This window comes from Balaenoptera physalus (genome assembly GCF_965194825.1).
Source record: "Balaenoptera physalus genome assembly, chromosome: X".
NCBI lineage: Eukaryota > Metazoa > Chordata > Mammalia > Artiodactyla > Balaenopteridae > Balaenoptera > Balaenoptera physalus.
Window position 1 is genome coordinate 123,455,839 of NC_138903.1, and position 26,242 is coordinate 123,482,080.

Here is a 26,242-nt window from a genome sequence, read left to right on the forward strand (position 1 = left end):
GAGTTTAGAATAGATTATATATTTTTTCATTTAGGACAAACTCCTTTTTGATATTGCTAAGATTCATCTGTGATACTCTATTTATTTATTGGCCACACAATGCAGCTTGCGGGATTTCAGTTCCCCCACAAGGGATTGAACCCCTTGAAGCTGGGCCACAGCAGTGACAGCACCTAATCCTAACCACTAGACCACCAGGGAACTTCCCTCTGATATATTAACATATACATGACTGTAGCAACATTATTCAAATTGGTCAAATGCCACTCTTACCAATACTTGGCATTTCCCGTTTGCTTCGGTGAAAATGAAATCAAACTTCCTAAAGCATTGTGTGCATATTTGGTTTAACTGAGATTACTGGCTAATTAAATTTTCTATGTACTAAGAGTTACATGGAAAATTACTTTTGTCTCACCTCCTTTACAACTTTTTGAAAATGTTATATGATAGAAGAAAATTTAGATCCCCACCTCAGACTGTAAATCAACATGGGTGTTGTATAAAATAAAAAGTTAAAGTTCAGAAAAGAATAATTAGAGGAATAGATGACTTTGTAAGTATGCTACTTCATTATGCACAGAACATCGTGACGGTATAAATTTCAAATCATTTAAAAAGTAAGAATGTGTTTTCCATCAAAAGAAGAAAAATACTTATAACATATATGATTGGAAAAGAGTTGATTTCTTTATTATAGAAAAACTCTTAAAAACAATAATTAGCAATAACATGAGGAAAAAATGACATGATGGAAATAATTTCACAATGAATTTAAATAAATGACTTGAACATGAAATCATGTGTAAATCATGTGAATGAAAATCATGTGTAATCAAGTGAATACAAATTAAAACAGAGTAATACTTTTGCTATAAAATTATCAAATTAAGATAAATTATATTATCTAGCATTTATGGGTGTCTAGGAAAACAAGAACTCACTCATACTGATGGTGGGAGAGTCATATCAATACAACTCTTCTACTGGGAAAAATTAGGTATTGCATATCAAAAGGTACTAGACTAAAACCTCACATACTGCTGGTGGGAATGTAAAATGTGCAGTTACTTTGAAAAGCAGTATGGCAGTTCCTCAAAAGGTTAAACATAAAAGGTTAGCATATGACCAGGCAAGTCCAGTCCTAAGTATATACCTAAGAGAAATGAAAAAATCATGCCCATTCAAAATCTTGTTACATGAATGTTCATAGCAATAGTAATCATAATAGCCAAAAAGTGGAAGCAACTTAAATGTCCATCAATTGATAAATGGATAAATAAGAAATGGTGTATCCCTACAATGGAATATGTGTCTAGTTGTGGCATATCATTGAGGCAAGGTCAAAACTCTCAGTCTTTAACTTAAAAGGTTAATGCTATTTTAGCTTCTTAATGACTTTATAATAAAATATACCAATAAAAGCAAATGAAGTACTGAAACATACACAACAAGGATGATCCTTGAAAACATTATGCTTAAGAAAGAAGCCAGTCACAAAAGACCACATATTGTATGATCCCATTTATATTCCATATTAAGTGTCCACTTCAGGCAAACGTATAGTGGCTAAATAGTGGCTGCCTAGTACTAGACTGGTGGACGGTGTTGAGAGGAATTGTGGGGAGGGAGACTATTAAAGGGTATGTGCTTTATTTGGGGGATAATGGAAATTTTCTAAAATTGATTGTGGCGATGGTTGCACAACTCTGTAAGTGCATTAAAACTATTAAACTATAAAATTTAAATGGTAGACTTTTATTGTATGTCAATTGTATGTAAATATGTTATAAAAAGAAATAATACAAAATTAAGAAAATAAAACTCTCCAAAGGCAGGAAGGAAGAAAAAAGCTGCTAGACTAAAGGTGTCAGTTTGAATGAAGCTTAAAGCCTGCATACAGTTTAATGTATTTTATAATATAGAAATACTTATTCAATCAACAAATATATGTTGAAGGTCTACATAGAGCCCATATTTTAGTCAGAAAGCTAGACCTTAGCCATATATGTAAAAAGATTGAAAATTGTACATGTGATATTTACTTATTTATTTTTATAAAATAAGCATGATATTATTAGAACATGATCATTTAATATAGGTGTTGGGGTTATAACAGTGATCAAAAGAGGCAAACGATCTCTGCCGTCATGAAATTACAACCTAGTGGAGAAAAAAAGAATGCAAAAATTAAATTAGTAAATTATATATGTGATTTGTAAACTTCTATTTTGAAGAACAAAGTGGGGTATAAGAAATACGGGTCATGGGACTTCCCTGGTGGCACAGTAGTTAAGAATCCACCTGCCAATCCAGGGGACACGGGTTCGATCCCTGGTCCAAGAAGATCCCACACGCGCGGAGCAACTAAGCCCGTGCGCCACAACTACTGAGCCTGCGCTCTAGAGCCCGTGAGCCACAACTACTGAGCCTGCGTGCCACGACTGCTGAGCCCGCGTGCCACAACTACTGAAGCCCATGCGCCTAGAGCCTGTGCTCCACAACGAGAAGCCACCACAATGGGAAGCCCACGCACCACAATGAAGAGTAGCTCCCGCTCGCCACAACCAGAGAAAGCCTGTGCACAGAAATGAAGACCCAATGCAGCCAAAAATAAATAAATAAAATAAATTTATTTTTAAAAAATTACAAAAAAAAAAGAAATACAGGTCTTTGTTTAAAATAGGAGGCTTGGAGGGGGCTTTTCTGAGGTGCAAAAAATCTGAGGAAGGTGAGGCAGCTAGCCATGAAGATATCTAGTGGCAGCATTCCAAGTAGAAGAAAGGGCTAGTGCAAAGGCCCTAAGAAAGGAGTATGCCTGATCAATATGGAAAATCTCAAGAAGGTCAGTGTAGCTGGACCAGAGAGCATGATGGGAGGTTATAATAGAATTTTGAGGTCAGAGAGCAAACAATTAAAGAGGGGGCAGATTTTGTAGTCTCTAGACTACTGCAATAAGTTAATTTTACTCTGAATGAGATGGGAAGCCATTGGATCATTGCATTGTTTTCAGCACAGGGATATGAACTATTTTATGATCATTCTGGTTGCTGTTTTGAGAACAGACTTTGTGGGGGGAGTGCAGGGGAAAAACAGGAAGATCTGTTAGGAGACTACTGGAGTAACCCAGGAGGGAGATGGTGGTGGCTTGTATTAGAGTGGTAGCAGTTCAGGTGGATTAAGGATATCGTTTGAAGATGGAGCCAACATCATGTACTAGCTTGTGATAAAGAAGAGGCAAGAATTAATCTAAGTTTGGGCTGGAGCAACTAGAAGAATGAAGTTGGTGATTACTGATATAGAGAAGTCTGAGGTAGTCATGTGTTTTGTTGGAAAAGCAAGAGTTTAGTTTGGGGAATGTTGATTTTCAATTGCTTGTTAGACTTCCAAGTTATGAGGTGTAGAAGGAGGCAGTAAAGTATGTAATTCTGGAGGACACTGGAAGTTCTGAGCTGAGTATATGAATCTGGGAGTTATCAGTGTAGAAATGATACTTAAATCCATATGATCCAATGTTTTTTCATCAAGGGAGATAAAAAGTTTTGAGGACTATGCCTCTTGGTTAACAAATTAGCAAAATAAGGAAGAACAGCTGAGGAAAATGAGCAGGAATCCTAGAACATTCACAAGGGTGTTTGGACTAATCAGGGTATAATATAGACTTAATTACATTATTGTTTATTGCTTTGTTATTTATTGTCATGAGAAATTAGAAGCAATCATGATGTCCAACAACAGTAAATCCTGGTGGACCGATTTAATAGAATACAATGTAATGATAAAAAAGTGCTAATAATGACATGGATAAAGGCTTATTGCATACTATTGAAAGGGGAAAAAACAAAGTATTCAGGGTAATTAGATTATAAGGTATGAGGTATGATGTAGTTCTGAGGAAATGATAGACCATCTTGAATGTTAGGTTGAGGAGTTTAGGAAAGACCTCATTTAATATAAGAGCCATTCAAGGTAGATATTATTATCATTTTTATAAGCCATTTGAGGACCCAAGATGTCCTAAAGTATCCTCACTAATTCTGTAGCACAGGTTAAGGGCCAAGCAATATATTCTTGTTGACAAGTTCAGAGGTGTTCAGAGTGTTAAAAGTAAGAATGTGACCTCAGGTCGAACTTATGGCTGATAGAACACATATGATAGCTCTTGACAGATATAACCACACAGATTATTTTAATCACAGGCCCCATTCAAGTTATGACTGGCATCACCAAGAGAGGGTCAATCATTACACCAGTTGACTCCGACTCTGAGTATCAGTTCTTGAACTCTAGAGCTCTTGGAGAAGAGTGAGTGGGAAGGAGTTTCATCCTTTGGGGCTCTAGCTCATGTCAGGGTTCAGAAGAAGTAGCTGATGATTGGGGGAGCATGGAGGGGACTCTCATTTTCTCCTGGATAGCTCAGGGAGCTCTGGGATAACTGACTCTGGTTTTACTGCCCTCCATCAGACCTGAAACAGAGCAAAAGACCCCTACTAGAATTCAAGCTCCATGAGGATAGTAAAGTTTATGTTGCTCATGGTTGTATCCCCTTATCTAAAACAGTACCTGCAACCCAATAAACTCTTAGTAAATATTTAGTGCATGCATTCGTATCCGTGGGAATCTGAAACAAGACCAAGGACCAGGCAGTGTTTGTTCTTCTAGGTCAGTGGTTCTCAGCTCTAGCTGCACGTTAAAATCAGAGACCACTTTAAAAGCACAGCTGCCTTGGGAACACCCTCCAGAGATTCCAATTTAGTTACAAAAGGGTAGGTTCCATGCCTCAGGAAGACTTCAATGTGTACCCAGAATTGACAACAAATGTTTTAAGCAGCCACAGTACACTCAGGCTGCTCAAAGGACAGAGATGCCAATTTTAGTCCTTAGGACTTGGGTGGCTTTTTTATGCCTCCTGGGACTGGAGTCTGTTGCCTCCTCTGCAGGGTTCTGGTTTTAGAGCCATGTCTGGTCCGGGGCAGCTGTCAGGGTCTTTGTCCTGAAAGTCCAGCTAAGGCTCATCCCGAAAGGCTAGAAGAAAAGAATAATTCCAATTGGGAACTTAGGTACTTGAGCAGATTTGAGGAGCTTTGAGAGTACAGTGACATGAACTTGCAACCAATGAAGACCAGCGTGACAATGTGGTCTGCCTCCTTTATGGGGAGAAAAAGGATTCAGAAGCCGAAAAGGCAACAGGGCCTGACATCTATTTTTTTATGCACTGACATTTCCTTTGCTGGAGAAAGGAAAAGTACGCATTCTTTTCATAACACATAAATTATTATGATTATAGGACCAAGTAATAGTACATATAATCACAAATCTCTTCTGATATAAAAATGCTCCAGAGTGTCACACACATAATTTAAACTACAATTTAAAGGGATGTGTTAGGTCACGTTCCTACTCATCCATATCAGAGACAAACATAGAATAGACTATGAAAGGAAACCTTGCAAAAGTTGTTGCTAACATTACAGTCCAATTCTCCCCCTTTATTTCCCCAGAAAAAATGTCATAGACTCAATCTACAGATAAACATATAGCACTTTATTTTGCTTTTTCCAACTTCCTGAATAGACTAGAATAGAAAATGCCTCTGTGTTCTTTTGATTATGGATTATCCCTTTAGAATGCTCTCGCTGGAAGTATTTCATGGCAAGAAGGTTATTGTGAAGTGACATTTTTTGCCCTTTGAAGTAAGGATATAACAGTGAAAATAACTTTTATGAGACCTTGTGGGAATCTTACTCATGGTGACAGTGGATGAGTATATTCAGAGGTAGAAAAATCATTGAGGTATCCTTTTGAAACAAAAAGAAAACAAGGCTCTATATTGAGGTGAGGCAGACACATGCTTTCTGTTTGTTTCTTTGTGTTTTTTGCCCAGTTTGGCATCTTTAACTACCGTTTTTAAAAATGAGATCTTCAGGCACTTCTTTATATCTGCAGCTTGGAGTCCATAGGCCTGCTTTTTCTAAATACAGTTTGGGGCAGTTTTAGCCAAAATCAGCTAATTAAATTTGCCCAATAACATTGACCTAGAAAGGCTTCCGGTTAAAGCTGATTATTTAATCGAAAGATGCAGCAGAAAGATGCCATTTATTTGAATTTCACTTGTAGTCTGCAATATATTTTATAAAATGAGAACAACTGTTCTTAATGATATTAATTAGGTCAGCAAAGATCAAATATTACTCAAATAAATATAGAAGAGAGCTATGCGTCTGTCTCATGCTGCATCTGCATAAAAAAGTTACATCAGAAGTTGGATAATCTGTATCAGAAAACATTGGTGACTGTCACTCTTGGCTACTTAAGGAACTGGCAGATATCCTAGGCAAACCACAAGCTGTTATTTTTAGGAGACCATGGCTTCCCAGAGCATTAGTAAGAGGCAAATTTAGAGCCTATATATGCCAAAGGAAAAAATTAGTCCCATGTAATAACAAACTGATCAGGTTCATATTATCACCTGGAAAGATGTGGTCCGTATTGATTTTGGTAGGGCTCTCAATTACATTTCACATAACTTTCTAATAAAAAATAAAATTATGATAATGATTATTTTACTTTGAATAAATACAGGGAATATGTTATTGCAGGTGTTGGGGTCAATTTTGGTGATTATGCAGTATAATAACCCCTGAAGAATGGCCTTGGTAGCATTCAACACTTATTGACCCTTACTATAAAGAATTTGAAATTATACCCAGCAGAATTTCAGAGGAAATTAAGTTATTTGGAGTTTCCATCATTCTATAAGATATAAATGCAATTTTAAGTAATCATGATAAATCGGAAAAAATTCATCCAAACAAGATAAAATTTGGTTAAGGTATGTACAAAATGGCCTACAACTGAGGTAGAAAGAGATTTCAAGGTTGAACTGAATGCCTGCAAGCAACATTTCTACTCTGAATCAAAAGTCAGTGTGACACCGAGTATAGCAAGAGGCAAATACAGTAAGTGAGAAAGAATGTCCTGTCTTAGTTTGAAGAGTATGAGAATATTAGACTAGTTTGAGTCCTGACCTTTGCACAGGAGATAGGATGTTAGAGTGGGTCCAGAGAACAATGATAAGATTGACTTAAAAATATATAAAATAGGTCTGATGACTAATGGTAAAAGATGTATGATTTTTAAGAAAAGTTTGTTAAGGGAGGATTTAACGTTTTTTGAATGTATGAAAAAATATTTTATTGTAAGTATAGTGATTACTCAATTTCCATGTTCTCTGAACTGTTTTATATGATCTATGTTTAAACTTAGACAACACCTATATTTTTATTTCTAGCATAGATTGTTAGTTGATGCTTGATAATGCTAACCAGCTATTATCTGTTTGGAATTAAAAATAGAAAAATGCACTTTCTTATGCAAAATCAATTTCCACACCCCTTGACCTCTTCCCTTTTGTCCTCAAATTTATTTGGTGTTTTCTAAGAAAACAAACAAACAAAAAAACAAGAAAGAGAAACCTTTACACAATCCTCTTTATTAATTATTTCCTTTTCAAATTCCTTTAGTACCTACTAGCTAAACTTTAAATTAACACATTATATTTTGTTCTGTTTTTCTACCTGCCACTGATAATTTAACACTTTTTTATATCAGCATGTAGCACTATTGTTCATAAAACTTTCTAATTTATTTACTCATTCACCAAGACTTTACCCAGCTCTTATTAAGTGCTGACTACTGTGCTGGCACTGGGGATACAGACAAGAACAAGACAGATACAACCCCTATATAATCTTGGACAGAGAGACACAGACCCTTACAGGTGAGTGGAGTAAATAGGCAGTACTCAAATAGGACACAAAAAATATACAAATGCAATGGCTGAAAGTACTATGAGGTTCTGTAGATCCATCCAACAAATGGCCTAACCTATTGAGAGTGTAAAGTTAATATTTTCTGTATGTAGCATGTCTAATATCAACTAGATAGTAAGTTTGTAAGAGAAAAGATGTCCAAGCTTGTTTTAAAGAAGTTATAGCACAGTTATAAATATATAGGTATACAATAAATACTGATTGATTTAATATCTTACAAAACTAATCAGATGTTATTGGTCATGAGACATCAAAATGAAAATTATATGGGGCATTCAGGTTCTGGTCCAGCATGTAAGAAATTTGGAATTTGCCACTCTGTCCTATAAAGTAAAAAGCTGAAGAAACTGAAAAGTCAACAATTCTTATCACGTCCATAAGAGAAATGAGATCATAGGACCACCTGCTTCCCCCCAAATTGGAGAGACTGGCAAGTGAAAACAGAGAATCACAATTTACCACGGCAGAAAACTCTGAGGAAATAAGTGCTGGGTATGTCATATCCAGCTACCAAGAAAAATTACAAGAAGCATTAAAAGGCAAAAAACAGTTCGAAGAGAGACAGCAAGCGTTAGAACCCCACTCAGATATGGCAGAGATGTTAGAATTGTCAGACAAGGAACTTGAAACTATGATTATTATCTAAGGGCTCTAATGGATAAAGTTGACAGCATACAAAAACAGATGGGCAATGAAGCAGAGAGATGGAAATTCTGAGAAAGAACCAAAGAGAAATGCTAGAAATCATAAACACTGTAATAGAAATGAAGGATGCATGTGATTAGCTTATTAGTAGACTGAACATGATTGAGGGGAAAAAAAATCTTTGAGCTTGTGGATATCTCAATAGAAACTTCAAAAACTGAAAAGCAAAGAGAACAAAGACTGAAAACAAAACAAAACAAAACAAAATATCCAAGAAGCATAGGACAACTACAAAAGATGTAACATATATGTAATGGAAATACCAGAAGAAGAAAGAATGGAACAGAAGAAATATTTGAAACAATGATGACTGAGAATTTCCCCCAAATTAATGTCTGCCACTAAACCACAGATTGAGGAAGCTCAGAGAATACCAAGCAGGATAAATTCTAAAAAAAAAACCCCAAGACCTAAGCATATCATTTCCAAACTACAGAAAATTAAGGAAAAAAAATCCTGAATGTAGTTAGAGAGGGTGAGGTGGGAAACCTTGTCTACAGAGAAACAAAGATAAGAATTACATCCTATTTCTCCTCAGAAACCACGTGAAACGAAGCAGGACCCCGTGGGGCCCTCCCAGGTAACAAAAGCCTTTTCGTGTCCCTGTTTCCTCTTTGTAGGAAAAAGGCTTCAGCCTTCTAGACCTTCCCTGAGTTCCAAAGGGCAGATTCAAACATTTGCTAATCAGAGAAGGGAGGGAATGCAGAAACAAAGGAGGAACAGTCAAGAAATAATAGTGCAGTGATAAAGCAGGGTCCTGGTTCCTCCTCAAGGGATATGTATATAACAATGTATATCTGAGTTCTTCTACAGGAACTAAGACCCTGCACCCAGGTGGAGGATGGTACCTTCAGGCTGAACACAAGCATGTGGACTCTAGACTGGTTAGAACCAGAAGGCTGATGAATGAGATTCCTGGAACTCCACTTTGTTATCTCCCCACCAACCAATCAGAGGAAGGTCACACACCCTGCAGACCTTCCCCCAAATTTTGCCTATAAAACCTCTTCCTCCAAAAGCCATCGGGGAGGTCAGGTCTTTGAACATGAGCCAGCTGCCTGTTCTCCTTGCATGGCAATGGCAGTAAACCTTTCTTTGCTCCCAAGAGTTCTCATCACAAGGAAAAATGTTATTTTCTATTTCTTGTATCTATTTGAGATGACAGATGTTCACTAAACCTATTGTGGTAATCATTTCATGATGTATGTAAGTCAAATCATTACACTCTACACCTTAAACTTATACACAGTGCTGTATATAAATTATATCTCAATAAAACTGGAAGAAAAAAATCCAAACTAAGTAGAAGAAAAGAAATAATAAAAATTAGAGCAGAAATGATTGAAAATGAAAAAGGGGAAATCAATAGAAATTGACAGCAAAACCAAAGAATGATTCTTTTAAAACATCAATAAAATCAGTAAGCCTCTAGCTACACTAAGAAAAAAAAGAGAGGACACAAATTACTAATATGAGAAAGAAAGACAGGACAATACTAAAGATCCCATGGACATTAAAAGAACAATACAGGAATATTATGAACAACACTACCAGCAAATTTGATAACCTAGATGAAATGGGCAAATTTCTTGAAAGATTCCTTTGCTAAAACTCACAACAGGAGAAATAGGCAATCTGTGTGGATCTATATCTAGTAAGTAAATTAAATCAATAATTAAATAGAAAGCATCAGGCCCAGATGGGATTACTGATGAATTCTACCAAACATTTAAGGAAGAAATTATACTAATTATTGCAAAACTACTTTATATGATACTATAAAGGTGGATACATGCCATTATACATTTGTTCAAACCTATAGAATGTAAAACACCAAAATTGAATCTTATGTAAACTGTGACCATTGAGTTGATAATAAAGTATCAATATATGTTCATTAATTCTAACAAATGTACCACTCTGGTGGGGGTTGCTGATAATGCTGAAGGCTATGCATGTGGTGGGACAGGAGGTATATGGGAAATATCTGTACCTTCTGCTCAATTGCTGTGAACCTAAAACTGCTCTATAAATAGTCTATTAATAAAGAAAAATGAAAAATGTATATCACAGACCCTTGATATCTGTGGATTCCATATTTATGATTTTGACTATGTATTAGAACTTTGTTAATCTTCGGTTTCATATTTACTGTGGGAAATATACCCAAGAGCCAATCTCTTAATGAGCAAGCTTAGTGGCCAATTAACATATATATTCCCAAGTAGTGTTACTATTCTCTTCTCATTATCCATGTGATTAATCATTCTCATCAAGTAATCTAAAGTAAAACATACCATTTATTTGTATAAACCAAGTGGCTGCCATACTTTTGGTAAGATCAATGCCCCATCAAATTTTTCCACAAATTCCTGTAGCTGGTTCTAATTTCATAGTACTTTGACTGTGATTCCCTGCTTCTACCTATTTCTTATTCTCTTCTCTGAATCTTTCAGCCTTTATCTCCAAACTGGAATTGTCTCAAACATAAGTTTTAAGCTATTCTCTTAGCGCACCCCTTTCAAAGCAACCCCTAACACAGGACTGTTTTGTATAGAACGATTAATGATTGTTGGCATGTAATCAATACAATGTTACATTGTTTGATCAAACAAAAAACAACTTGATAGTTCACATTAGAAGTTACTATTATTGGACATTCAACCATTGAGTATTCCTCACAGACCACACTACCTCATGTGGCACTCTGACCTCTCACCAATTTATTGATCCCACTCTGTATCTCTCATCTCTTAATTCTCTTCCTCACAAGGCTGGGCAATTGTTTTAATTCTAAAACCAAACTCAGTTCTTGGCCTACGTTCATATATAAAAACCTATCAATGTTCTTAGCTGAACAAAAGGACCATCCTTAATTTAGAGACGTTACTTTAACAAGATCTAATCTCTTTTAAAAGTAGCTGTGATTTTAAACAGTGAATTTTTCTCCTTTATGTGGAGGAGGAATAAAAGAGTTCTGAAGAGAAAGCCAAATGTCAGCACTAGAGAATAAAGGGGAGGTTAGGCAAAGAGATTTCACATAATTGTGGTTCTTAACCTGAACATAGAAGTTTTTAAATTAAGGAGTAAAATGTCAATTTTTTTTAGTCATTGAGATCTGTCACATTGTGTTCATCATACACTCTATACAGAATAAAGAAAAATGTTTGTGAAACCATTACATCACATGTTCAGTTCAGTGCAAAAACTGACTTTAGTCTTGTAAATATTAAATCTTTTGTGGTCTGAAGTGATCACGTATTGTTTTCATTTATATACTACTGTATTTTGTGATGAATATCATGTTATATTGGAATTTATAAGTTTTGTGATTCAAAAATATATATCCCTTATGAATGCCTAGGGTTTATTGCAATATATTTTTTATCTTCAAACAACTGAGGTTTAATTCATTAAAAAACATTTATTGGCTGTTTGCTATTTGCCAAGTACCTTATAGCACATTTTACTGGAATCAGAAAATATGTGTTGTAGTCCTATATTTACAACTTACTATGCAACCTTTATACAATTATGTAATTCTTCTGGGTCCCAGTTTCCTCACTTCAAAAGCTTTAGGTGTCATGATCGCTGTGCCTGATTTTAAAAAATACGTAATTTTACAAAAGTGAGAGTGTTTTAAGCAGAGTTAATTACTGTCACTTATATAACTATACAAACCGAAAGGAATTTTGCCTGAACAGAAAAGACAGAAGGAGCAGACCAAGTTTTACTAATTTTTATAAAATGTAGGTTTTATAATATAAGCTCTTTATATGCTTAAGTCGTAAAGAATTTTATCAGTGATATTTGAAAACATCTGGAACTTCTAGTTCTAATTCATGAGCTATAAATGATAAACGATTTAATTTATAATTTTTTCTCTTTCAACTATTTGACCCCATTACGTATAGAGTAGACATTAGTGGAAAAGCAGCATCATGTAGTGAAAAGTATGTGAACTTTAGAGCCCAACAGTTTTATACGGGTCGCCATTCACTGCCTCTATGACCTTGGGATAGAAATGTAAGCTTTTGTTTTTTTACTTCTTTTATCTGTGAAATGATGACAATGCCTATATCACAATGTTGTTGACATGATTATCTTAAGTTTCTTCATTGCTGGTTAAATTCTAATCTGGTCAGTAGAGTACCATCCCAATGTCAATTTTCTGGTTTCCATAAGTGTACAAACTGTTCTCATTAGGAGAAACTGGGTGAAGGGTATATGGGAACTCTGTACGATTTTGCAACTATTCTGTGTTTAAAGTTATTTCAAAATTTAAAAGTTAAAAGGAAAAGAGACGATGTTTGGAGAACAATTGAACAGATCAGAATATAGAATAGGAATTAAATGATATTAAGGAAGTAGTGTTAATTTTTTTTTTTAAGAAATGTCATGATATTTTGTGATGTAGGAGAATGTCCTTACTTTTAGAATTTGTGTGCTGAAATAATTAGGGCTTAAGCATCATAAATAAATCTGTAGTTAATTTTGATGCATCAGTAAGATACATAGTGTATATATGTATACATGTAATATACACACATATAATGTAGATACAGCAAACTGACAACAATCATTGAATTTAAATGATGGGAATATGAATACTCATTGTATAAGTCTTATAACATTGTCATGGGTTTGAAAATTTTAAAAACTAAATGTTTAAAAGTACACATGCTTCTCTGCAACAATAATTCTATTTTTATTCAGATACTCATTATGTCTTACTGCCACAGTATCCAGGTCTTATGGCATGACTACAATGACCAGAGCATAACTGATTTCTTTATTTTACCCTCTTATTCTGAATCTTGTTTACCACTTTGACTGATTACTTGGTGATCAACTTATCAGGGCTTAATCGAGTCAGCCATGTGGAGTTGGCTCAATTTAGAGCAATTCCATCAGAGAACATCTTGATTATTTCTATAATGCTCATATTCCCAGTCAGCAATTTTTCTTGGATTCTGTCTATGCATGACTGGATTTAATCAGATTCATTACCTTGAGGAATTTCATAATGGAATTCCCTAGAAGATAGGTAGAAAATTTTTAAATAATTTTCAATTTATTGTTAAAAATAGTGAAGGAATCTTTCATGACAAGTCTGTTTCATTCAGAAAGTTCATCATTCTTTTAGGTCTCTCTTACCTCTTCTCATTTTATCTTTGATGTAATAGGGGAGAAAAATATTTTTTTCTTCTTGATAATAATTCAGAATATATGGGAGGACTGTTATGAAATCTTCCCTTCTATTACCTGCTTTGCTTAAGAATCCCATTCCTTTAATCTTTGATGAAAGCTACTATTTGCCAGATCTTTAATACATTTTACTGTAAATCTTTCTAGCTCCAGCATGCCTTTCTGCTATTTGCGGAATATATGAATAGACAGTACTTTTTGTATGTGTCAAAGTCATCCTGAAATCCCATACTTTAGAGGAAAGCAACATCAGATTAACAATTTGGGTCAAACCCCAGGCCTTTGACCCCTCCAAAAATCAAATGCAGTTACCTGTGCTAAACTCCTACAAAAGTCAGAGATTTGCTCTGTCTTCCACCTGGTTTAAGTGTTCTCACTTTGTTTCTTTTTTTTTTTTCATTAATAAACATTTATTGAGCACTTGCTATCTTGTAAGTAATCTAGTAGATGCTAAATATGCAAGGCTTAACATGGCATTGTTCCTGCTCTCACAGAGCTTACAATCCAGTTTTTTTTTAAAACATCTTTATTGGAGTATAATTGCTTTACAATGGTATCTCACTTTGAATTATGGTTAACTAATATAGTAAATAGAGAACTGCCTTAGAAATCAGAAAGCAGAGGATTGAGTTGTATCATTGAGTCTTATGCCTGTTACCAAACACAAGTTTGTGTGCCCAATGCACAGTGAGGCCAAACAAACTGAAACGTCGGAGTTTGGAGTAGAGAACGGTTTATTGCAGGGCCATTCAAGAAGACAGGTGGTCACACCGGTCAGAATGGCCACCATCAAAAAATCTATAAACAATAAATGCTGGAGAGGGTGTGGAGAAAAGGGAACCTTCTTGCACTGTTGGTGGGAACGTATATTGATACAGCCACTATGGAGAACAGTATGGAGGTTCCTGAAAAAACTAAAAATAGAACTACCATATGACCCAGCAGTCCCACTACTGGGCATATACCCGGAGAAAACCATAATTCAAAAAGGGTCATGTACCACAATGTTCATTGCAGCACTATTTACAATAGCCAGGACATGGAAGCAACCTAAGTGTCCATGGACAGATGAATGGATAAAGAAGATGTGGCACATATATAGAATGGAATATTCCTCAGCCATAAAAAGAAACGAAATTGAGTTATTTGTAGTGAGGTGGATGGACCTAGAGTCTGTCATACAGAGTGAAGTAAGTCAGAAAGAAAAGCAAATACCGGATGCTAACACATATATATGGAAGCTAAAAAAAAGAAAAATTGTTCTGATGAATGTAGGGGCAAGACAGGAATAAAGACGCAGATGTAGAGCATGGACTTGAGGACACCGGGAGGGGGAAGAGTAAACTGGGATGAAGTGGGAGAGTAGCATTGACATATATACACTACCAAATGTAAAATAAATAGCTAGTGGGAAGCAGCTGCCTCTCACAGGGAGATCGGCTCAGTGCTTTGTGACCACCTAGAGGGGTGGGATAGGGAGGGTGGGAGGGAGATGCAAGAGGGAGGGGATATGGGGATATATGTATACATATAGCTGATTCACTTTGTTATACAGCAGAAACTAACACACCATTGTAAAGCAATTATACTCCAATAAAGATGTTAAAAAAAAAAAAAAAAAGAGAGGTGGCTCGTGCCCCAAAAAACCCCAAACTCCTCAAAGGGTTTCAGCAAAGCATTTTTAAAGACAAGGTGAGGGAGGGGTGTGGTAAGTTGTTGCAAACTTCTTGGTGTCAGATTCCTTTGTTCTTGTACCTGTCCACATAGGTCAGGTCACCATGCTCTTGTAAACCAACAAGGCAAATGTTATTCTCTGTTCTTCAACTTTTTATCTCTATATGAATGGACTCTTAAAGGTCAGAACCCTGAGAATAGGCTATCCTGTATGTTTCAGGTTATAGGCAACATTCATTTACAAAAGGTGCAGAGCCAGCATGACTAAGCACAGGAAAAGGAACAGATCTGATATGGATTCAGATTTGTTCTTCCATATTACATGCCTAGAACATTTGGTATTTTGCTGAACTTCTCCACCTCAGTTTCTGCATCTATGAAACAGGATTCCTGACACTTGCTAAGCCTACCTCACAATATTATCTTGAGGATCAAATTCCAGGATCAATGAAATGGTATTGTAAATTCAAATATAATTACCATGCAACAAAACAACAAACATGATTTATGAACACGGCTGCCTAATATATACATTAACATTAAAGTGCTTATTTACACTTAAATGCTTTATTTGTGCAGTTGATTTGCTAGGTTTTAAGCTTCAAGTGGTCATATGTAGATTTCTTTTTAACTTTTGCAGTCTAATGGAACTGTTTCTTTTTTAAGGAAAACCATGCTAATGACATCCTCAAGGTACAAGAGCAAAATGATCAATATCCAGTAGACGGTTAATATGTGTTCATTTTCTCTTTATACCCTTTGAAACAAGTCAGCTATCTTCTCTAACTTGAGAGATTACTTGGAGATTGCACTATTATATATCTTGTCATTCAAATTTTGAAAGATATCACAAACTACTACAGAGAGAAAATTTGTAGAGATAGCATGTATGTTTTCGGAACATTATTAATTCATTCATCTTTGTTAATGTGCCCAAACATGTCTGAAAATCATCTCAGTCACTGCCAATCCACAGTGTTCCACAGCTATCAGCTGAAATGATATAATTCACAAGATAGCCTGAGAGACAAAATGTAAACCTTATTATAAATTCCATTTTTCTAAATGTCAGAATATATGGTAGTTTCTGTGAAATACTTCTTTGTAGCCTACTCATCCCAACAACAATTTGTTTCTAACTCTTGCATCTTGTTACAAAAGATTTTTTACCATAACGCTCCAGGATTTTTTGAGAAAATGATGTTCTTTATATTCATTAAATTAAAATAATGTTCTTGCAAACTATTATTACAACTAAAATATTTTTCAGTACATTTATGCTTTTGATTTAGTGACTATGTGTCCTTGGAATTATTTTATATTTTAATTAGATCAGAAGCAGACCACAGTTAGGTTAAGTAGTCAAGTTTGATATCTGGGGAAAAATTGTAGTGATTAATTCCAAACCACCAATAATGTTAAACACTGATATAGCCCAATTATGATAATATCTGGTCCAAGCCTTAACTCACTAAAGAAATATGGAAGGAAGTGGTATATTTTAACATTTGGGCAGTAGATAAATGAAGGTCTCTTTCAAGGTCAACTGCTGGAGAGGAGATGGCATCCAAAGTCTCTTCTAGCCATGAAAACTTGTGACCTTAATTAGTCTGGCTTTGCTCGTGAGCACTAATCTAAATAAAGACTTGCTTTACTCTTGAGTCAGTTCTCCCCCTACCTCAGTGAGACTCTAGCTGACAGCTAAAGTTGAAGAGGGAAGGGAGAAGATTAGTTGAATGCCATCTTTAAGCTAAACCTATGAACAATGACAATTTATTTCAAGTCATATGCATCTAAGAGATCTGAAACTCACTAATTAGCACCTGGAAAATTTACAGAAAATTCACGTGGGAAAGACGAATTGTCTAGAAAGCCATACTGTGCAAGGCTACAATAGAAGCTACAGCCAATGGTTTTGAGTCATCATTGGTCTACGTTGTACCCTTCTAAGGATACATGTGGTGAGGAGCCTGACTTCCTTAGAAATGATGGCACATATCAAGGGCAGAAGATCCAATTTTGTACTTATTTCATTGTATTATATAGAAGTAAAAAGGCAAATTGCATTTCACGGCTGGCTAGAAACTGCTGTAGATTATGGGGTAGGCGGAATTCTACATTGGCCTCCAATTTTTCCCTCATCTTGCTATACATACATTTTCTTTCAGTTATTCAATCAAACACTGAACAGCTAACTTTAAGTGAGGGAAATTCAAAATGTGTGAGGGCACATAACAAAGAATTTCAGGTCGCCTCTAGATGCTGAGAGCAACCTCTAGCCAACATCCAGCAAAGAAATGGGGGGCCTCAGTCTTACAGTTGCAAGAAAATGGATTCTTCCAACAATATTAATGAGCTTGGAAGTGTATTCTTCCCTAGAATCTCCAGATAAGAGTCTCTCCTGGCTGACACATTAAGTATGAAATCTGAAGCAGAGGACCCAGTCGAGCCCTCCTGGACTTGTGACTTACAGAACTGTGAGATAATAAATGGATATTGTTTTAAGCCATTAAGTTAGTATTAATTTGTTACGCAGCAATTGAAAACTAATATAGATAATCATATAAATTATTTTAGATTATGCTCATGAAGTGCAATGTAAAATATTATTTATGCAAGAATATTATGGGTGGTGATTCTGGTTGTTCTTGCTGCCTTTGGTATAGATGTAGTGGTTATGATGATGAGGTATTTCATTAGATGATGAGACCATACCCTCTCATTCGTCCATTGTTTAAGTCTGTGTATTATAACTCGAAATCGTCAAATTATATATGGAGCCCAGGCATGGATGTTCTTAGAGCCTTCCATCACTGTTGTATATCAGACACCTTTTATGTGCTCAGATACTCTTAGCTCCCTCATATTTGATGATCTTGGTCACTTGATTTGTCCTAGTCACAGTGACCAAATTGGTTGGTTTTTCCCAAGTGCTACCACAGTCACCAGCATCAATGTAGGCACAACCTGATGGCACATTTAATGTTAGCACTACCTGCCTCTCACCTCCTGCCCAAGAAATACTGAGATGTGAGAAACTTAGATCTACTTGGTACCGGTGCACATTTTGAACAATGAAAGACAGAATTCTGGCACATAAATTCTCTTTTCTTCTCCCCACCAGCCAGATTGTCCTGAGATACATTGGTTGATGTATTGCCTTAGAAGATATTCTCACAGAATCAAGTAAACAGAACTTGTTATACCAAGCAGTGGCTGGCTTGGTAATGCCCACTTGTATTTGATTTTTCTCTTTTCCTACCTTGCTTTCCATTTTCCACTTCCCTGCTACCCCTGGGACTACAGTTAAATGACATGCAGTAGCACAATAGTTTTGCCTGAGGTTTTGTCTTCTGGGGAACCCATGCTAAAGCATGGGACCCTTGTATGGCTTATGCCATCTGCTTCAGTAATTTAGGTGGGACTAGCTTTGCCCACAAGGCTGGGCATTTCCCACTTATGATTCAGCAGCAGATATTCAATCTTCTCTTTTCTAGAAGCCACCTTCGACCTAGCTTTATACACTGGAATTTTCATGAGAGGAAACATCCCTCAATTGATTGTGTCCTAGTTTCATCAGTTTAGTTTATTTTATCTGTCAGAGTCATCTGGGGTTTGCTTTGGCTAAAATCCTGGGTAGATATTTTTTCCTCTCTGCTTTGTCTTGGCATCACAGTAAAATGTGGCTAGAAACCTACCTTGCTTTCCTCGCCACAGGATTGTTGTCAGAACTTAATGAGATAATGCATGTAAAGTATCCTTTTAGATAATGCTATGTCTGTAGTGTTTGTGTAGCTGTGGTTTCTAAATGCAGATGGAAGATTTGAGTGGGCTACCTAACACATCTGGAAACCAGTGTTACACAATTCTCAGGTTTTAGTATTGTGGACTTTGTATCGTCACAGACCTTCAGGGCACAGGTATACTCTTTTCCCATGGACCCATCTTTGTAAAATGATGTTTCTGATAGGTCAAGAAATGGCCCCAGTTTCCTCTTCCCACTCTTGAATATACTCTCTTCCTTGGTTTCTCTTTCCAGTTGATGCCAGGACTCTACCTCTCTGCTAAACACTTTTTACACATACTGCTCCATCTTAAAAAAAAAAATTAAATACACTTTATTTTTCAAAGCAGTTCACAGCAAAATTGAGTAGAAAGTGCAGAGTCCCCATACACCCTTTGCCTCCCCCACCCAAGGGAGCCTCCCTCACTATCAACATTCTGCACCAGAGTGGTATGTTTGTTATAATGAACCTACACTGACACATCATTATTGCCCAAAGTCCGTACGTTCCATTAAGGTTCACTTTCGGTGCTGTACATTCTATGGGTTTGAACAAATGTATAATTAAATGTATCCACCTTTACAGAATAATGCAGAGTAGTTTCACTGCCCTAAAAATCCTCTGTGTTCTGCCTATTCATCTTTTCTGTTTCCATTGTTTTGCCATTTCTGGAATGTCATATAATTAGAATCATACAGCATGTAGGCTTTTCAGATTGGCTACTCTCACTTAGTAATATGCGTTTAAGGTTGCTCCATGTCTTTTCATAGCTTGATAGCTCGTTTCTTTTCAGTGCTGAATAATATTCCATTGCCTGGATGTACCAAAGCTTACTTATTCATTCACGTACTGAAGGACACCTTGCTTGCTTCCAAGTTTTGGCAATTATGGATAAAGCTGCTACAAACATCTGTGTACATGTGAACATAAGTTTTCAATTCCTTTGAGTAAATTCCTAGAAACATGATAGCAGAGACATATGGTAAAAGTATGCTTAGTTTTGTAAGAAACTGCCAAATTGGGCATGACATCATCAAGATGGTAAAATAGCTGGCTCCAAACTGCACTCCCCCTCATAGAAAAACCAACTAGCAACTAACCATATACAGGAGGTCTCTATAAAAATCCCAGAACCTGGGGGTGAAGCAGAAGCACCCCCTTACACTACAAATATCAAGAAAAAACACATTAGAGGGCGAAAGGAGTGGTCTCACTTTGACCGCGTTGCCCCTTTCCAAGGCCATTATAGCACCACACCCATCGTTTGTCCAGTGGGAAGAAGAGAGCCCAACACACAGACATCCATCTCCCTCAGTGTTATGAGACACTTCACAAGAAACCCACTCTGGTCTCACCTCATGGGGATCGCTGAGAGAATCAGTGGGGCTAGACTACTGGGGAAAACCTAGAAACAGGGATGGGGGTTGAGGCTCACAGCAACCAGCACACTGATCTTGGAGAACTGCATTCTTGCTGGTGGCAGTGTCTGAGCAGAGATACCAGCCAGCAGCTCTTCCCATTTGCATAGCTGATCCTGTGGCCCTGTCTTGGCAGGGAGCTTAGCTGGCAGTTCTGCTTGATTTGGGTCCCCAGCTAATAGGTTGAATTGACCATGGAACCCATTCTATGGCCCCACCCAGACAGGGAAGCAAGTTGATAGCTGTCCCCAGCTGCTAAGCATAACCTCCATCCTTGCCTGACAAGGAAGGCTGGCCGGAGAGCCCAGCCAGCTTTGGAGCTCACCCTAACTCTTGCCCAGGCAGGGAAGCAAGTCAGGAGTCCCACCCAACTTTTAAGCACAGCCTCCCATCCTACCCCATAGGAAGCCTGACCAGAAAACACAGGTAGCTGTGGAGCCCATCTGGTCAAGGAAGCAAGTCAGCAGCCCTGTCCAACTGATGAGCAAAGATTCTAGGCTGCCCAACCAGGAAGCTGGATCAGAGACCCCAGGCAGCCATGGAGCCCATCCTATAGCATGTCCAGGCAGAGAGCCAAGCCAGCCCCACCCAACTGCTAAGTAAGGCCTTCAACCCTGTCCAACCATGGTGACAAATCAGTCACACTGGGACTGCCTTAGAGCTAAGCCTATGACCCGGCTTGGGCAGGGAGCCAATCCAGCAGCCCCACCCAAGTGTGGAGCATAACATCTGGCCCCACCTGATCAGGGAGACTGAACAGTGATCACGGGCAGCCTCGTACTGCATATGGTACCCTCTGGCTGCAGAGCCCAGCCTGTAGCCTTGCCTGATTGCTGAGCACAGCCTCTCCCAGGTAGACATCCCAGCCAGCAACCCTGACCAATTGTGTAGCATAGCCTGTGGCCCCACCTGACTAGGCGTCCCAGACAGTGACTCTTTCTGACTGCAGATCACAGCCTCTAACCCCATCCAAGTACAGAGTACAGCTGGTAGGCATACCCATTCAGGTAGCCTGGCCAGTGACCTTGCCCAACAACAGAGCACAGCCAGAGGCCTGCCAGATCATAGAGCCAAGCCTGTGTTCCCACCCAACTTTGGGGCACAGTGTGCAGCACAGCCTGATAGTGGAGCACAGTCTGAGGTCTCATACAATTGCAAAGACTACTATGATCATTTATATAGCAAGAAATAGGAAAACCTAGAGGAAATTCTTAAATTCTTATAAATAAACAACCCACCAAGACCAAATCATAAAGAAACAGAAGACCTAAGCAGACCAATAATGAGTAAGAAGATTGAATCAGTAATCAAAAACCCACCAACAAGAAAAACCCAGGTCCAAATGGCTTCACTGGTTAATTCTACCAAACATTTAAAGAAGATTAAATGTTAATCATTCTGAAACTCTTCCAAGAAGCTGAAGAGGAAAGAACACTCCCAAATTCATTTTAGGAGGCTATTATTACCCTGATACCAACGCCAGATAAGGACATTACAAGAAAAGAAGATTATAAGCCAATTATCTCTGAGTATAGATGCAAAAACTCTCAACAAAATATTTGCAAAACAAATTCAACCACATATTAAATTGATCATACACCATAATCCAGTGGGATTTATCACAGAATTTTTTTTTTTTTTTTTTTTGGCCACGCTGCACAGCTTGTGGGATCTCAGTTTCCCAACCAGGGATTGAACCTGAGCCACAGCAGTGAAAGCCCAGAATCCTAACCACTAGGCCACCAGGGAACTCCCGATTTATCCCAGAATGCAAGGTTGGTTCAACATACACAAATCAATAAATGATACACTGCACTAGTAGAATGAAAGATAAAAATCATATGATCATCTCAATAGTTGCAGAAAAAGCATTTGACAAAATTCAATATCCTTTCATGATAAAGACTCTGAACAAATTATGTATAGAAGGAATATACTGCAACACAATAAAGGCCATATATGACCAGCCAACAGTTAACATCATACTCAAAGGGAAAAGGTTAAATCTTTTCCTGTAAGATCAGAAACAAGACAAGGCTTCCCACTCTCATCATTCCTCTTCAACCAAATACTGAAAGTCCTAGTCAGAATAATTAGTCAACAAAAAGAAATAAAAGGCATCTGAATTGGAAAGGAATAAGTAAAACTCTCTCTGTTTGCACATTATATGATCTTATATATAGAAAACTCTATAAAGACGCCACCAAAAAACTGTTAGAACTAATAAATGAATTTAGTAGAGTTGTGGGATACAAATCAACTTACAAAAATCAGTTGTGTTTCTATACATTAATGACAAGTCCATTTACAATAGAATCAAAAACGATAAAATACTTAGGATTAAATTTAACCAATGAAGTGAATGATCTGTACACTGAAAAATATAAGACAGTGATGAAAGAAATTAAACACTGATAAATGGAATGATATCTTGTGTTCATGGGTTGAAATAATTAATATTTTAAAATTCCTATACTACCCAAAGTGATCTATATATCTGATGCAATCCTTATCAAAATTCCAAAGGTATTTTTCACAGAAATGGAAAAAAAAATCCTAAAATTTGTATGAAACCACAAAAGACATTGAAATAGCCAAAGTAATCTTGAGAAAGGAGAACTAAGCTGGAGGTCTCACATGTCCTAATTTCAAACCATATTACAAAGCTACAGTAATCAAAACTGTATGGTATTGTCATAAAAACAGACATATAGACCAATGGGACAGAATAGAGGACCAAGAAATAAACCCTTGCATATATGGCCAACTAATATTTGACAAGGGAATCAAGAATACTCAACTGGGAAAGGATAGCCTGTTAATAAATTGTATTAGGAAAATTGGGTAGTCACATTCAGAAGAATAAAGTTGGACCCCTATTTTACATCACTTACAAAAATTAACTCGAATGTGTTACAAACTTAAATGTAAGACCTGAAACTGTAAAACTGAAAGGAAATATGGGGACAACTCCTTGACAATGTTCTTGGAAATTATTTTTTAGATATGATGCCAAATCACAAGCAACAAAAGTAAAAGTAAACAAGCAGGACTACAAGAAATTAAAAGGTTCTGTAAAGTAAAAGAAACAACCAAATGAAAAGGCAGCCTATGGAATGGAGTAAAATATTTGCAAATCATATATTGGATAAGGGGTTAATATCCAAACATATAGGGAACTCATACAACTCAATAGCGAATAATAATCATAATCATAATCTGATTAAAAAATGGGCAAAGGATCTGAATAGACATTTTTCCACAGAAGATATACCAATGGCCAAGAGGTACAGAAAAAATGCTCAACTTCACTAATGATCAGGGAAATGCAAATCAAAACCACAGTGCAATATAATCTTATACCTATTCTAATAGCTATTATCAAAATGATAAGCATTCACAAGTGTTGCAAGAATGAGGAGAAAAGGTAACCCTTTTGTACTGTTAATGGAATGTAAATTGGGTTAGCCACTATGGAATATGGAAGTACCTCAAAGTACTACATGGAAGTACCTCAAAAATTAAAAATTGAACTAAATATGATTCAGCAATCCCAAATCTTGAAATATATGAGAAGAAAATAAAATTATTATGTCAAAGAGATATATATACCCCCATGTTCATTGCAGCATTATTCACAATAGATAAGATATGAAAACAACCTAAATGGTAGTCACTGATGAATGAGTGAATAAAGGAAATATATATAATGGAATATACTTGCTATATGTGATAACATGCATGAAACTTGAGGGCTTTATGCTAAGTGAAATAGGTAAGACAGAGAAAGAAAATATTGTTGGATTCACATATACGTGGAACCTAATAAAGCCAAACTCAGAAATAGAAAATTGATTGGTGGTTATCAGGAGCTAGGGGTGGGGAGGGAAATGGTGAGATATTGGTCAAAGGGTACAAACTTCCAGTTACAACATGAATAAGTTCTGGGGATCTAATGTATAGCATGGTAACTATAGTTAACAATACTATATTGTATACTTGAAAGCTGCAAAGAGAGTAGATCTTAAATGTTCTCACCATTGCAAAAACAAAAACAAAAACAAAAACAAGCTGAGTGAGGTGATAGACCTTATTGTGGTAATCATTCCACAGTATAAATTTATGTCGTCACCACAGTATATATATTAAACTTACACAATGTTATATATCAATTATATCTCAATAAACCTGTAAGAAAAATTGCCAAAACATCTTCCAACATGACTACCAGTTTGTATTCCCACCAACAGTGAAAAAGATTCTCCCTTGTTCCATATTCTCACCAGCATTTAGTATTGGAAGAGTTTCGGACTTTTCCATTCTAATAAGGGTGTTTAGGTATCTGTATTTTTTTAATTTGCAATTCCCTAATGACTTACTGTTAATCATCTTTTCATATGCTTTTTGCCATCAGTGTATCTTCTTTTATGAGATGTCTGTTCAGGTCTTCTGCCCATTTTTTAAAATTTGTGGGTTTTTTTTTCTTACTGTTGAATTTTAAGAGTTATTTGTGTATTTTCAGGGAATTCTCTGACAGTCCAGTGGTTAGAAATTGGCACTTTCACTGCCGTGGGTCCGGGTTCCACCCCTGGTCAGGGAATTAAGATCCTGTAAGCCATGCAGCGATGCCAAAAAAATAAAAAAGAGTAATTTGTATATTTTCAATAACAGTCCTTTATCAAATATGTCTTTCACAAATATTTTCTCCTAGGCTGTGGCTTATCTTCTCTTTCTCTTGGCAGTGTCTTTTGCTGAGCAGAAGATTATAATTTTATAAAGTCTGGGTTATCAGTTATTTCTTTTATGAACTGTGTATTTGGTGTTGTATCTAAAATAGCATCGCCAAACCCAAGATCATCTATATTTTTTCGGTGTTATCTTCTAGGAGCTTTATAGTTTTGCATTTAACACTTAGGTGTGTGATCCATTTTGAGTTAATCATTGTGAAGTGTGTAAAGTCTGTGTCTAGGTTGAAGCTTTTCATGTGGATGTCCAGTTGTTAGAGCACCATTTGTTGAAAAGACTATCTTTTCCTCTACCCTTGTTCCTGTCAGTGGCCATGTGTTCTTAGATTTGCCCTAGGCCCTCTTGTCTTCTCGTATGGTATAATCACAGTAATTCATCTACATTTTTTACCTCAATTACCACCTGCCCAAGACTGTTAGTAGCCCTACAATATCTATTATCCCTTTCTTCCTCAATAATAGAACCTCAGCATTTAGCTGGGCACATGGCCATGCAGATTAAGGATTACATTTCTAGCTTCCTTACAGAGATGTGGCCAATAAGCTATAAACAATAGTGATGGGTGTGTTGCCCCAGACATGTCTTTAAAAAGGGAAAGGACATGGTCCCTTTTTAACCATTTCCTTTGTCCTGATGCTTAGAAGATGATTGGGTGAATGAACACCATGTCAAGCATAAAACTGAGGTCCTTACGAAAGGGTTGGTGGAGGAGAAATTTGAAAGCTCTCGGGATTCCAAATAACCATGAGACCCCCACATCAACCTTAGACTGCCAACTCCACCCTTCACTGGGAAAGGGAAATGACTTTCTCTCTTGCTTGAACCACTGTTATTTTGCATTTCTGTTACATGGAGCTGAACCCATTTTCCATGT

At 36.8% G+C, this 26,242-nt stretch overlaps 1 long non-coding RNA gene across 1 annotated transcript in view; it reads right to left on the bottom strand.

Moving 5' to 3' along the window:
* The window catches only part of LOC309652043, a 605,073-nt gene extending 579,615 nt beyond the window's left edge, over window positions 1-25,458 (bottom strand). Inside the window, exon 1 of the long non-coding RNA XR_014258536.1 lies at window positions 11,173-25,458. This is a non-coding gene — a long non-coding RNA (uncharacterized lncRNA). The remainder of the gene's footprint in view (window positions 1-11,172) is intronic.
* Between the last annotated feature and the right edge of the window lie 784 nt (window positions 25,459-26,242).